This window comes from Larus michahellis, chromosome 1 (assembly GCF_964199755.1).
Source record: "Larus michahellis chromosome 1, bLarMic1.1, whole genome shotgun sequence".
Lineage (NCBI taxonomy): Eukaryota > Metazoa > Chordata > Aves > Charadriiformes > Laridae > Larus > Larus michahellis.
Window position 1 is genome coordinate 69,756,437 of NC_133896.1, and position 13,185 is coordinate 69,769,621.

The following is a 13,185-nucleotide window of genomic DNA, read 5'->3' on the forward strand; positions in this document are numbered from 1 at the left end:
GCCCTGGTTTCTTTCTCCTACCCCAGAGAAAGCATTACATTATGATAATATTGAGTGCTGGTGCAGGCTGAAATCAGAAATCACTGAAGTTAAAGCTTTTTTTGACTTAACGCTGCTTTTCTGCAGGTAATCTTTGGCTACACAGCCTGATAGGAAAGCATTTCTATTTTGCCCCTGCCCCCCAGGTAATCAATGAGCTCCCTATCACCTTGAATAATTGCAGTTAATTTTTCAGACCCTCAGAAGTGGTAGTGGGATTTCCCTTCTGCTTTATGAGAAGGTGCAGCTGAGCAGGGGGTGGGTCAGCAGAAGCTGATGCTTCACCTGCTCCAACCTGTGTGTAGCTCAATGGAATTTGGGCTAAAATGCCATTCAGAAACCTGGCCTTTCTCCTCCTCTGCTTTCCTGGGACTGGGCCAACAGCAGGAAGCAATACCCCTTTGCGTGGCCCAGTTATGCTGGTGGGTTTATTGCAGGGAGCAGAGACAAGTCCTCTCCTGCCACCTCTCTCTGCTGTGAGAGGGGGGAGAGAACAAGGTGGGCAAGCACCCCTCCATAAGTACCACTGCCCTTCTAAGGTCCTACAGACCTTGCTGCAAGGCAAGATGGCCTCACTCCACCGCATGGGCTCATCCCAGCGAGTCTGGCTCAGGTTAGTGACGTGCTCCTTTGTTTACTCTAGAGAAATGCGTATTAACCACTGGGGTAGCTCCGCTACTAAGAAGGAAATCCACGGCTTAGGGGTTATCTAGATTTATAAACGTTTTATAGCTTCCATGCAACTGAGCGCGTCAACCCAGGAAGTATTGTGGCTGTTGTTTGGGTTTTTTGCGGTACTTATGCTGTATGATGTATCTTGCGGGATAAGGACCAAAAATGACATTTGAAATATCACAAGTAGCAACAAATGGTACTGAACTCATTTCCTTTCACACTTAGTAGTTTTATAAAATAATGAGAATTTATTAATTAACGGACTCAATGGCTCAGTCCTACTATGTGCTCCAACACACGTTTGTCTCTGAATGGGAGACTTGGGGTTTTTTTCTTCTAAACTTAGGTTTAAGCAGGTCGAATACTAGGCTAGGTTCAAAACGTCAGCTGTTTTCCAGAGAAAATTTCTAAGGCCGCAAGGGGAAAAATACCTTTCTAACTTCCAATGCAAAAAAAAAAAAAATCTTGATGGGTCATTTATGTTTAGACTAATATTCCTCCTTCTTTTTTTTTTTGTGTAATAAGTGTGACTAGTTCTATTTACTTTGACAAAATACACAAAAGCAACTGAGTAATCTGCAAGTAGCCCTCTCTTTACTTGTCTCTATAATAGCAAGGTATTTTCAAAAATTCTGTAGTGGCTTTAGTTCTCCTGATTCCAACTTCCGACTGTTACATAAATTACTGTCATACTGCTACCGCTTTGGCTGTTTACTTCGGTACCTGTCATGTCAAACAGCATGAAACCCGCTGCTCGCACGCCAAACGTGGGGTTGGACTTTACCTCTCTGTGGAGAGGAGGAACATGGTTTCTCTGGGACCTCAGAGATAAAAATACCTTTTTTGTTGTTGTTGTTTATTCCTGGGAAATCAGAAGAACATTTCTCTGAAAAAATGATGCATTTGCAATCTTAGATAAATATTAGAATACTCTGGGATTTTCCTCAAGATGGAATGCATTTATATTCTTGACACGTGCGAAGTTTTACTGTGTTTGCTGAGGGAAATGACGTTTTTACCCTTGGTGACATTCATGGAGATAAGAGGGTAATTTTTGTTATACAAGTAGTCAAAAAAGAAAAATCATCCATTTTGCGTATTAGCAAAGGGGGGGTATGTGGGGAGTGGGGGTGTGTGTATTTTATTTCTGGGGAAAAAAAAAGCTAAATAGTGATTTTCTTTTTTTTTTTTTCTGTGTGTGCTTGTAAGGCACACTATTGTAATAAGAAATAGTTAATAACTGTTCCTCTCTAACTGAGCCTGGCCATGACCTTAGATTTAAATCAGGAGCAACTCCATTTGAGTCAGCACTACTATCTGAACTTAAAAGCAAATAAAATAATAAAAATAAATAGTAATTTTAAACAAACAAACAAACAAAACCACCCGAAACCAAACCTCCTTTCTTCTAATCTTTGACAGGAGTTGTTAATTTTAGTGTGATTTCAGTTCCAAATCTCAAGGGTGCTTTGGATACCGGGGTCTTCACAGCCTACTAATCAATTACTTCTGTGTTTTATTTTGTTTGTTGTTTTTTGTTTTTTTTTTTCCTATAATAATGGCACTGGCGGGAGGAGCTGCTAAAATCTTTCTAGGAAATTCAAAATGTTCACTAAAATCTTCTTCAGTATTCCAGTAAAACTTAAAAAAATATTCCCTCTCCTTAGCATGTCTCCTGGTGAGAACAGAGACAAGTGGATCAACTTTCCTTGACAGCAAGGCTTGCCCTCGGTGGTTAGCAGGGGGTGAATCGATCACAGCCTCGGGGGTGAAGGGGCCGGGAGGGCTCGGTGCTGCTTGTCGGGTGCCTGCCCCACGCGAGAGCCTGCTCCAGCTGAACCCCTCCTTTGTAGCTTACTAAAAACCGGGAAGCCTATGATAAACGACTAAAAAAGTAAAAGATAAGTGGATGTGTCTGATGTCCTGCAGTGAGATGACTCCGCTGTCGGTAAACTCTGCTTGCCTGCCTTAACTTTGAATACGCTAAAGCAAAAGTCACACGAATAATAATATTTAAAAATCTGCCTTGCTTGCCCCCAGTCAACAGTGCAAAATGGCCATTTCATCTTTGGGACTTGTACTTACTGAGTCGCTTAAAAATGGCAATTCATAAGTTCTCCTAATGTAATATTTGTGTAATATTGTGTAATGTTTCATTTTAAAATCTCACAGTAACTGGTTTCAGTGGTGTTACTGCAGTGTATGATCACCGTGGGTTTGGCGTGTGTTTTTTTTTTTTTTACTGTATCTTGTATTGGAGATCTTTCTTTGCCAGAAATCTTTCTCTTTTTAACATCGTGTGCCTTAAAAGTTTATTAATTTCAGAGAGTTCTGTTAGTTCAAAGAGGCTTAGCTAAAAAGTGAGAGTACTGAACAGAAAACTGGTTCTGTTTTATTTCAAACCAGGATACAGTTAAAAGTAGATTTTACAGCCATACAAAGTTATACGTGTTATACTTTCAATTGCCACAGAGTGGCAATATTTCAGAAAATTTTATTCAAGTCTGCTGACAACATTGTTGAACCCCAGCCGTGGGCTGAGGGTGGAGGGTTTCCCTGTAACCCTCTCTGCAGTCTGCATAGCTCAGTGGGGCAGGGACAAGGACCCGTGCCAAGAGGCAGGAGGAATCCGTTAAGGTGCTGGAGCAGAGAATTGCAGTAGTTAGGGGTGAGGATAGGGTAGAAGGATTTAATTGTATTATTAAAAACTCTCATCTTTTTAATTGAGATGGGAGAAACCAGCATTGCTGCTCTCTGAGCTCTTCATGTTCTCTTCCTGATATTTAGGATTTAGGGAATCCTCTTTTTTTTTTTTTTTCTTTTTTTTTCCTCCTGTGTCCTACTCAATGTATTTATTTTACACAGAGAAAATAAGAACTGTGATTTTTATTTTTTTTTGAAGCTGAACAATGGGCAGAATGGCATACTTACCTGTTTCTCTCACATTTACCTCCAAATATTCTGTAATGTAAAAATACTATATCAAGATTCTGAATTGCAATAAGGCTGTTTAGCATCTTCCAACGTTATTGCCTATGTTTAACAAAGTAAAGTAATCTCTGTTCACACAGATGCTGTCTTAACCTCTCAGTGCACTGAGTATTTGTACCTGTTTGAAGCTTTGCTCGGATAAATGCTTGTGAAGGAATAATTGCCAATATAATTTATCAAATTTGCTGTATTTGACGAAGACCAGAGACCAGCCAAAACCCTGGATCCAGCTTCAAGCTTAGTCAGAGTCTTGTAGCTCAGGCAGCTAGCTCTATGTTTCCTCAGCATCCAGATTCCCTTACAGAATTATTCTGTATTTAAATATTAAGGTGGAAAATAAAAAAATAATGAGTTACTTTTTAGCTAAACCCTGGGCTTATGTTTTGACATTATGGCCTGTAATTGTTCAATGTCAGTTGTATACCAGCTCCTGATGGTGAGTATAAAGGAACTGGAATTCCAGATTTACGGAAATATGATATTTAGGAAAAGCAGTTACTGATTAGTACACGCTGATGGCCCATGTAATGACGTACAGTTATGGAGGTATAAAATCAAAGGTAGCCTTTCCTTTTCCCTGGATCTGATCCCTTTTCCTTCCTCTTTTGCCTAAACCCGAGGCTGAGCTCTCAGGCTCTGCAAACACACCTGCCCTGGACCCACTCTCTCCATCGGGTAAAGGTACTCAATCCATTCTGGTCAGGAGCCTGGGACAACGAAGCAATTTGTCAGGTATGACATTGAGGCCTAAAGAGCGATTAATAAAGTGTGAAGGTTCTGAGCCCGCAGGAGTAGTCACTTACATGTTTTGTGCCCTGCAGAACCGCTGTGGAGTAACAGAGGCTAAAAAAAAAGGAGAGGGTGAGGTGTGGCGTTAACTGGTGCTGCTGTGAAGCTGCTGCATATAAGAGAAGTAAAGGCAAAGTCAAGGAGAACCAAACCAAAGCTTCTTTCCAGCCATATTCCTCCACTTCTTTACCCTAATAAATAAGGGAATAAAGGATTAGAGGACTTCAAAATTCTTTTCAGTGGTGTGGAGGATAATGTTCAATGCTTAGCTTTATTTTTCACCCACAAACAAGGTCCAGGAGGACGTTACGGCTACAATTGTGAGAAAACTTATACTGTGGCAATTTTTGTAGCGCTTGGTGAATGGCTTGTACGTCCATACTCTGGTGTATTTTTGTTCCACCTGTATCAAGTAGTCCAGTGTACGTCCTGCCCCATCCCTCTGATTTCAGAGGCACATCTCCGAATGTCCCTCCCAAACCACGGACTAACCTGAGCAATAGGAATTGATAGACCTGTCCCACCAGTTCAATGACACTCTTTTTAAATCTTACCAAGTTTGCACAGACATGCTTTAGCAGCTATTAGTTTCCAATGACATTCATGTTCCTGAGGGGATCTTAAATTCATTGAAGGGTTTTCCTTACTCACTGTAGAATATTAAGCAATAGAGTTGTCTTTGATACCCATTTAATTAATTCTGCTGCAAGGCACTAATGTATTCAGAAGGCTACCACTAATATTACATGGGCGCTGTATTGCTTATAGCTGGTCTAATTTAGTGTGCTGCACTTGTATTGATTTTTACTTTAGCAAAATAGAGTCAGACAATAATGCGTGGATTTGGAAAAGCTTTATAGTTCATAAACATTGGCACATTCATATTTGACTTTGTCAGCAAAGGAAAATTAGATCAAACAAGGTGCAATGATGCATTTGGTGCTTTGGGAGCCTCTAGTTCAGAACTTGACGTTGATAAACTGTTATAATTAATTCTTTCCATTTAATGAGATGGCATACACTATCAGCAAAAAGTGAGCTTTGATGTCAACATATTATATTGACCGTCTTCCTATATTAATTAGAACATGCCTTGATGGAGTCTTTCCTTATGTACAACCAAAAGGGGAATGTAGTGAATTTTGCTTATGTGCCCAACCAACAACACACATTGCGGCAGTTCATGCGTGCTTACCCAGAGTCAGAGAATGTTTTTCAGTGATAAAGCAGAAGAAATTGGGAAAGTGAACTCCTTGGCTCTATTCCTGGATTTGTCATTGAGTCAGGCAAGTCATTAAACACAGTTTGACTCCAGCTTACCTATCTGTTTAATGGAGATAGTAATATTTTCCTGTTATGGAGAGAGATTTTAAGGCTCAATTAATTAATATTGTGGAGCTCTTCGCCATACTCAAATGAAAGTCAAAATATTGCTCGGCTTAGGTTAAAGTGTATGAAAACAAAGTGTAATCTGATAGTGCTTTAATTTTATGCATTTTTACTGAAAATTAAAATAATTTGATTGCACTGATGCTAACGTTCAAATACTTCAGGGTTGTTAGAGAGCTTGTACTAAAAATGAGTGCCATAATAGTTTACAGACTTGCATGTAAAACACTAAGAATAGCTGGTTACTGATGCTGTTCTCATTTGATGATTTTATTTTGCTTTACAAGTGCAGAGAAAGTGCCAGAAAAATAAAATTTGCAGGATGTTTTGACATTAACAGACACCAATAAGTGGTACTCAGTGGAGCTGCAGAATAAAGTGATTAAGTAGGTCAGCTTACTTAAAGAACAGGGAGTAAAAATAAGGCTAACACAGGGGTGTAAATGGGTAGAAAGCACAGAATCCATAAAAGACGGCAATATTGGCACAGCTGTGCCCAGGTGATGCACTGGTAACCACAAAAGAGATGTACTGTTAATGAGAAACAGACAGTCTGGCAAAAGAGGGTATTTAAGGTATGCGTGTTGGATTCCTACAGCACTGTACATGGGGAGGAGGGACAAAAGCAAGTATTTCATCAGCTGATGGTGACTGATCTCAAGACCTCAAATTGCTATGCTTCTGCCCTCTGCCTGGTGCCACATCAGGCTCCTGCAAGGCCTGGGTCTCATTTGAAATCTGGAGGACTTGAATGTGTTGCTGCCAGTCAAGGGTTGGCTTACTCCTCAGGCTATCTGCCAGACTCCTGCTTGATCACAGTTTTTTAAATGAGGACTCTGTAATAATAAGCATCGACTTAAATGTCCACCCGTGTGTATTCTACATGGGCAATGATCTTAGCAGTAAGTTTTCAATTCACTTCCATTATTATTCGATCTCCTTTCTCTAAAAATATTTTTCTAACGTTATTAATTCCATTTCAGTTAAAAGACCACGACTGTCTCCGGTTTCTTCAATGTCGACTCTGCTTGTGAGACCCTTAGAAGAAAAAGGGCATTTTCAAGCTCAGTCAAGCCTTTGTGGCTACACAGGCAGGCACTTTTTTCCTATTGTTGTAACAATGAACTTGTTGCCAGCACAGTAACGAGCTTCTCCTTTCTGATTCCTCTTGTGCTTACCAGTTGAATCAATGTTGCAGCTTAAAATGATGAGATACCTTGATTCAGGTTGGATGGATCAGTGCCATGAGGATGATAGACAGAAATCTTGCAGATAAGTCTCTGAGTCTTAGAATGCACTGAAAATTATCCTGAAAAACTGCATTTTCTGTCTTTTTATCTGGGTATTGTCTGTCTCTCTAGTTTCATCCTCTTTTCCACAGGAATTTCAGTTGACCTTAATATGTTGGTTTTTTTTTCTGGCACAGGTAGAGTTTTGTAATAAAGTGTGTTGCCGTATATAACAGGATCCCATTTCTCATCTCCATCAAATGTAATTACTTTGATGGCAATGCATTCCTATCCACCTTGATATTAGAACATCGCTTGTTTCACTCAGTGATGGCACAGAAATGTAAGAGGATTTCTTAATACGCATCCTTTCACACGGGCTTTCATGGTCAAACATTTGCAACAAGGCATGCTTAAATTTCTGTCTCGCTATTCTGAACCCCAGTTTGTATCTGTACCTTTGTGTACTACTGAAATCATGGAGCCCTCCAAGCTCCAGGGGAGCCCCCCATGGAGCCCAACAAGCTCCCCAAGTTAGAAGCAGACCTGAATGAAATTCCTGGGAGCAAATACCTAATGAGACTTGGAGGCGGGGCCGTGTTGAGTTGCCTAAGATGGGATGGGTTGAAACCAGGTGTGAACCCCAAAGCTGAAGTATTCTTGGCAAGTAATGTGAATTATTTTCAGACTGACCTCATGAATTCCATGGGCTGAGTTTTTAAGCCTCTTACGCTGAATAAATGGTATTTTCTCTTATAAACGATTCCATTGATTTGAGTAGTTGTTTGTTGCAGGAATGTGATGCTCTAACGGAGTAGGCTGTTCTCGGAAAGCAGTCACGGCACTTCTCACTTTTCAAATGGGGAATTTCACATTTTGACTTCCTTTGCTGACCAGAAGATGTAAGGTGTATCAGATCTCGTGAGCATCGCCCTTTATTAGTTGCTTCTGGTTACACTCAGGTTCTGAGTATTACCATACCAAGGTGCCTTTGTTTTCAATGTTTTTTTAGCCCCATGCGTGTATTTGGGTCATGCCAGCTAGCAGTCAACTTCAGAGGGGCTGTTTCCATGCACAGCCTGCGTGAAGCTCCACATTTAATTATTGCAGCTGAAGCTATTATGCTTGTACACACATTACCTCTGTCAAAGTCCCCATAATGTCATTTTGATGTTTGCTACGCTATTGATCTACCTCCCGCTTTGTGCGGATTTCCTCAGCTGACAGAAAATGTCAGAGCTGTCTTGTCCGAAAGCATCGGACCGCTCCAGCTATTTCGTAGCTGCCTCTGGTTTTACAAGGCGTCCGGCGTGTACTTGAACTGCTCTGTAGATGCTTGTTTGATGTGTAATGTGCAGCCTCCCGGGGCTCCAGAGTTTTACCCCGAGCTGATGCCAAGGTTCTACTCTCTGATATGGAAATGTCGAGGTAATTTCATGCTTTGTAAAGCTCTGTGAATATTTTTAATTATGACAAAAATGCCATGGAAATGAAGATTGTTCTGGGTTTCATTGTTGCATGTAGTTTTGTATGACTCTAATTTCATAGCAATTTAGTTAGTTTGGCACTCGGAGATTTGTGGGTTGTCTGGAAGCATAAGAAAGTGAACCCCTTATTTGTCATGGATTTGATAACCTTGGCTAAGTTAATGCAGATACTCTTCTGCAAAGTGCTAGCAGTGATAGATTTTTTTTTTTCTTTTTTTTTTTTCTCGTCACCCCCATTGGAGACTGACAGTCTACTGTCAGACAGGCTCTGAAATGCCTCTGAAGCACAAGCGTTCCCCACACTACTTCAGTAGACTTCAACGCTACCTTGTAAGGATGATGTGGGGCAGGGCAGAATGTTAGTATGTATGTTAGTTAGCCTTTGTCAGCTCAAACTTTGGCTTCTCTTCCTTATAAAATCCTTTCTGCCTTGTAGTGAACTCAGAACATCAGATGATTTCCTTTTTGGGCATAGGAACTCCATAACTGAATAAAAACCCCTAGTTTACTAGGTTGATATCTGCACTCGATTTGGGCAATATGTGTCCTCATACACATTATCCAACCTCGAGCATTGGGTGGGCGTAGCTTTTAGTGTGCTATCACTGCGACTGGGTAGGGACACCAGCAGGGGTGTGCTTAATGTGGAGAGGACAGGCGCTTGGTTTCTTCCTCAGCTGTTTCCATCTGACCCAGGCCAATGTCACTGCAATGGCCTCTCATCATCTGCCCTCCTCCAGCATCAGTCAAATAGGTTGATTGAAAACACGTATTGGTTTTGGCCATGGTGAAGCAACTAACAGCCCAGGCAGAATTGTCACCTGTGGAGTCATCCCCTTGGTGTCTCAACAGCCGGTGGTGTACGCAGCTTTGCATCCTCCTGGTGGGGCTGGGTGGAGAGTGAACACCCTACAGGCAGGCACTGCTGGCCCAAGGGTCAAGAAGGTTGCAGATGTGCTCAGGAGACTCATGGTCATCCCATCTGAGACTTCAGCTGCTTTGTTGGAGAAAGAGGCGTTGGCGCTGATTTCAGCTGAAGGCAGCAACTAAGGGTTCTGCTTCTCCTAATTCACTCAGACAGGATGGCTACCTGCCTGACCTGCTCAGGTCTGCTAGCTTTCTCCTGATTTAAGGGGTTGTTGAAGATGTCAGGGTAGACGCAACAAACCGTGGTCTTAGAAAGAGGTGGGTATGAAAACACGCTATTTGAGTTGTGAAGGAGTATGCCTAGAGGTGAAAGTTGTGTTAGAAAAAACAGTTTGCTGATTCATCGTATCAATCTCTGTTAAATTACTTTCCAAAAAATAAGTGAAGTATCCTATGTCTGATGAAGTCAATAATGCAAATCCCATTAGCCTGAGAGTGTTTTAAGTTCATAATTGATATATTTGACATATTAATGTGCTAATTTATGTAAACTGGAAAGACCAAATGTGTTTCTTGAGAGATGATCAAGAAAAAGGAAAGCAGACTATTTTTAATTGAGACTTTGCAAGTAGGCGCGTAGAGGGTCTGAAAAATGGAAGGGAAATTCTGTAGAGATGTTCTAACACTTACATGTTTGAAAAAGCTTTTGTTATCCTTCTTACTGTTGGACATTTTTCCCAAATTCTCTGAAATGAGCCCACATGTAGTGTACAGAAAGTCAAAGATGAAAAAAAGAAAAATGCTGCATCCTTTGTGTTTGACGCTTCTCCTGACCCCCGAGATCTTGAAATGTTAAAGTCTGAATTTAAAAAGAAGACGTCATTGCCTTACGTGATAAATATACAGATTTTCTTCCTATTTGCATATAATAAGTAAAATTGTCTTTAAATCCTGCTAACCCGCTTTCCTCAGTGATTTCTGCAGCTGAAATTAGAACACCTGACGGTGCCAATATTTGCTGAATCTTGTCTTTTCTCTTTTCTCTGAATGAAAGTCACCCCCTAGGAAGTAAATTGTTTGTGAATGAAATGGGTTTTTTTATGAATATATTTATGATTTCAAGCAATTTGACCCATTCTTATGTAGCTGCGGGCGTATTTTCCACACTGGCTTGCTTTTGAAATTGTTTACTCTGAGTATGCGGTAATTGGCATGATTAATCAAACGGTGTGACCGATTGCTTTAGTCGCGTGTTGTTGCCTGATTGATTGGCTGGGGTTTTCACAAAGTGGAGGGAAGATGCTGAGTCCTTTCTTCAGGCAGAGCGTCTCACTGAGAAGGGATGAGGAAAAGCGTGGTGGGATGGTGGCCAGGACTGGAAGCAGTATCCCACCAAGCTGGGTCAGGGCTGCTTACCCTCACCCGCAGGTACCCTAGGTAGAAGGGCCACAGCATGGATGCTGCTGCTGCTGTGGGAATACAGGCAGGAAGCCGGTAAAAAAACAAAGAACTGCAGCCCAATGCATGAAATAGTTCATTTGTATTAATTTGAATTTTGTGCTGCTGACTATCCATGGGTAACTTCTGCTGAGGAGAGATAACAAATCTGACTGCAGACCTCACAAGGCTTGCTTTTTCTTTGGTTTCAAGGCAAAATTAGACTCTGAAGTGCTTCTGTTCACAGAATCACAGAATGGTAGGGGTTGGAAGGGACCTCTGGGGATCATCTGGTCCAACCCCCCTGCCAGAGCAGGGTCACCTAGAGCAGGTTGCACAGGAACATGTCCAGGCGGGTTTTGAATGTCTCCAGAGTTGGAGACTCCACCACCTCTCTGGGCAGCCTGTTCCAGTGCCCTGCCACCCTCAAAGGAAAGAAGTTCCTTCTCATGTTTAGGTGGAACTTCCTAAATTCAGGTTTGTGCCCATTACCTCTTGTCCTGTTGCTGGGCACCACTAAAAAGAGCCTGGTCCCATCCTCCTGACAGCTACCCTCTAAGTATTTGTAAGCCTTGATAAGATCCCCCCTCAGCCGTCTTTTTTCCAGACTGAAGAGACCCAAATCCCTCAGTCTTTCTTCATAAGGGAGGTGTTCCTATCCCCTAATCATCTTGGTAGCTCTCTGCTGCACCCTCTCCAGCAGTTCCCTGTCCTTCTTGATCCTGGGAGCCCAGAACTGGACTCAGAACTCCAGATGTGGCCTCACCAAGGCCTTCTTGGTTCACAGCCTTCTGACACTGTAGAGCATATGAGCTATATATTTCCCTCGCCTGAAGAGCTGGGGGGACAGCTGTTCTTCCTTTGAAAAATGTCTTCAATATCTGTGTTTGGGAAGTAGTACACTGAAGCTAATATTGCAACCTTTGTGTAGGAAAGAAATATCACTAATGCAAAAAGGCTGCTCATCGAGGCCGTTTGGGAAATGTGAGTGAAAAGACACTGATTTAAGGCATGCACATTTGTACTGGGATATGGTTACCCCGTACCACAAAGACAGAGAAAAAGATTTTAGCGTAGATGCCAGGGAAGGAAAAGAAAGATGTTATCTGTGCAAAATTGGAGCTGCTATTGTAAATTTCTGGGGAGAGAAGTGTTTCCTGTAAGTATGACTCAGATTTCTGTGAATCAATAGAGCCTCCGAGGGTCAGAAGAAGTCAGTACGTTTTAGAGGTGGAAGGTACTAAAGTCGGTGGCTGAGTAGGACACGCTGGAACCCAGTCTTTCTTCTGGATGTTTTTCCTTTCTTTTTTTTTTTTTTTTTTTTGTGGGGATGGAGGATCTAGATGGCTCTGCAATGTAAAGTAAATTTGAATTACTGAGGATTACCCCTAGAAAGATGTAGCCATCTTAAGCAGAAAAGATCGCTTGATTTTATTCCACCCCCCCCCCCCCCCATCATCTTATATGGCTGGGGAAGGTGCTAAGGACAGTAAGAAATTCCCAACCTCCCTCTTTCTCCAGCGTGAGTGTGCCTTTGACCTGCTCAGATCCTCAACAAAAATGGAGAAGCCAGCTTGCATCTGGAAGGAAACATCCAGGCTACAATACAAAATAAGCACAATCAGAAACCATGGCATTTTTTTTTTTTCAATCAACTATATCTGCGGAGACTTGATGGAGAGCTATACGAATAAAAGAGATGGTTCCTGATAACAGGCAGGGCTGATCAAATATTTAATAGGTCATAAGGAAGGCAAACACATATGAATATTTTTCTTGATGTAAAGCTCCGTTCACAGAACTTGCTGTGTTTCTCAAGTGTCCTGTAGCATCCAAATACCCTAGGACAGATAAAGAAAAGTTGCATATACTGTTTAAATGTTAAATAATCTCATAGGCCTTTATCAGTATGTTTACTGCTTGCATTCTGGAAAAAAAGAAAACCACCCACAACCAACCAACAACAAAAAAAAACCAACAAAACCAACCCCAAAGCCAACCCATTGCCTCTCCATACATTATTTCAGTGAACACTGCACAGTGTTAAAAAAATATCAGACAAAATCTTTCATAGACTTATTTATGAGGAAGGCATTCAATGCTAAAGACAGATTTCTGACTTTTTTTTTCAAGGGAAATGACCTTTTGTGGCACAGTTCACCGCTTCTCTTGCCTTGAAAGACTAATAAGCACCTGGAAGCTGGACAGATTGTACATCTGAAGTGTGTCAATCATCCTAGTTATGAAAAGACAAATCTTAAAAAAAAAAAAAAAAAAAAAAA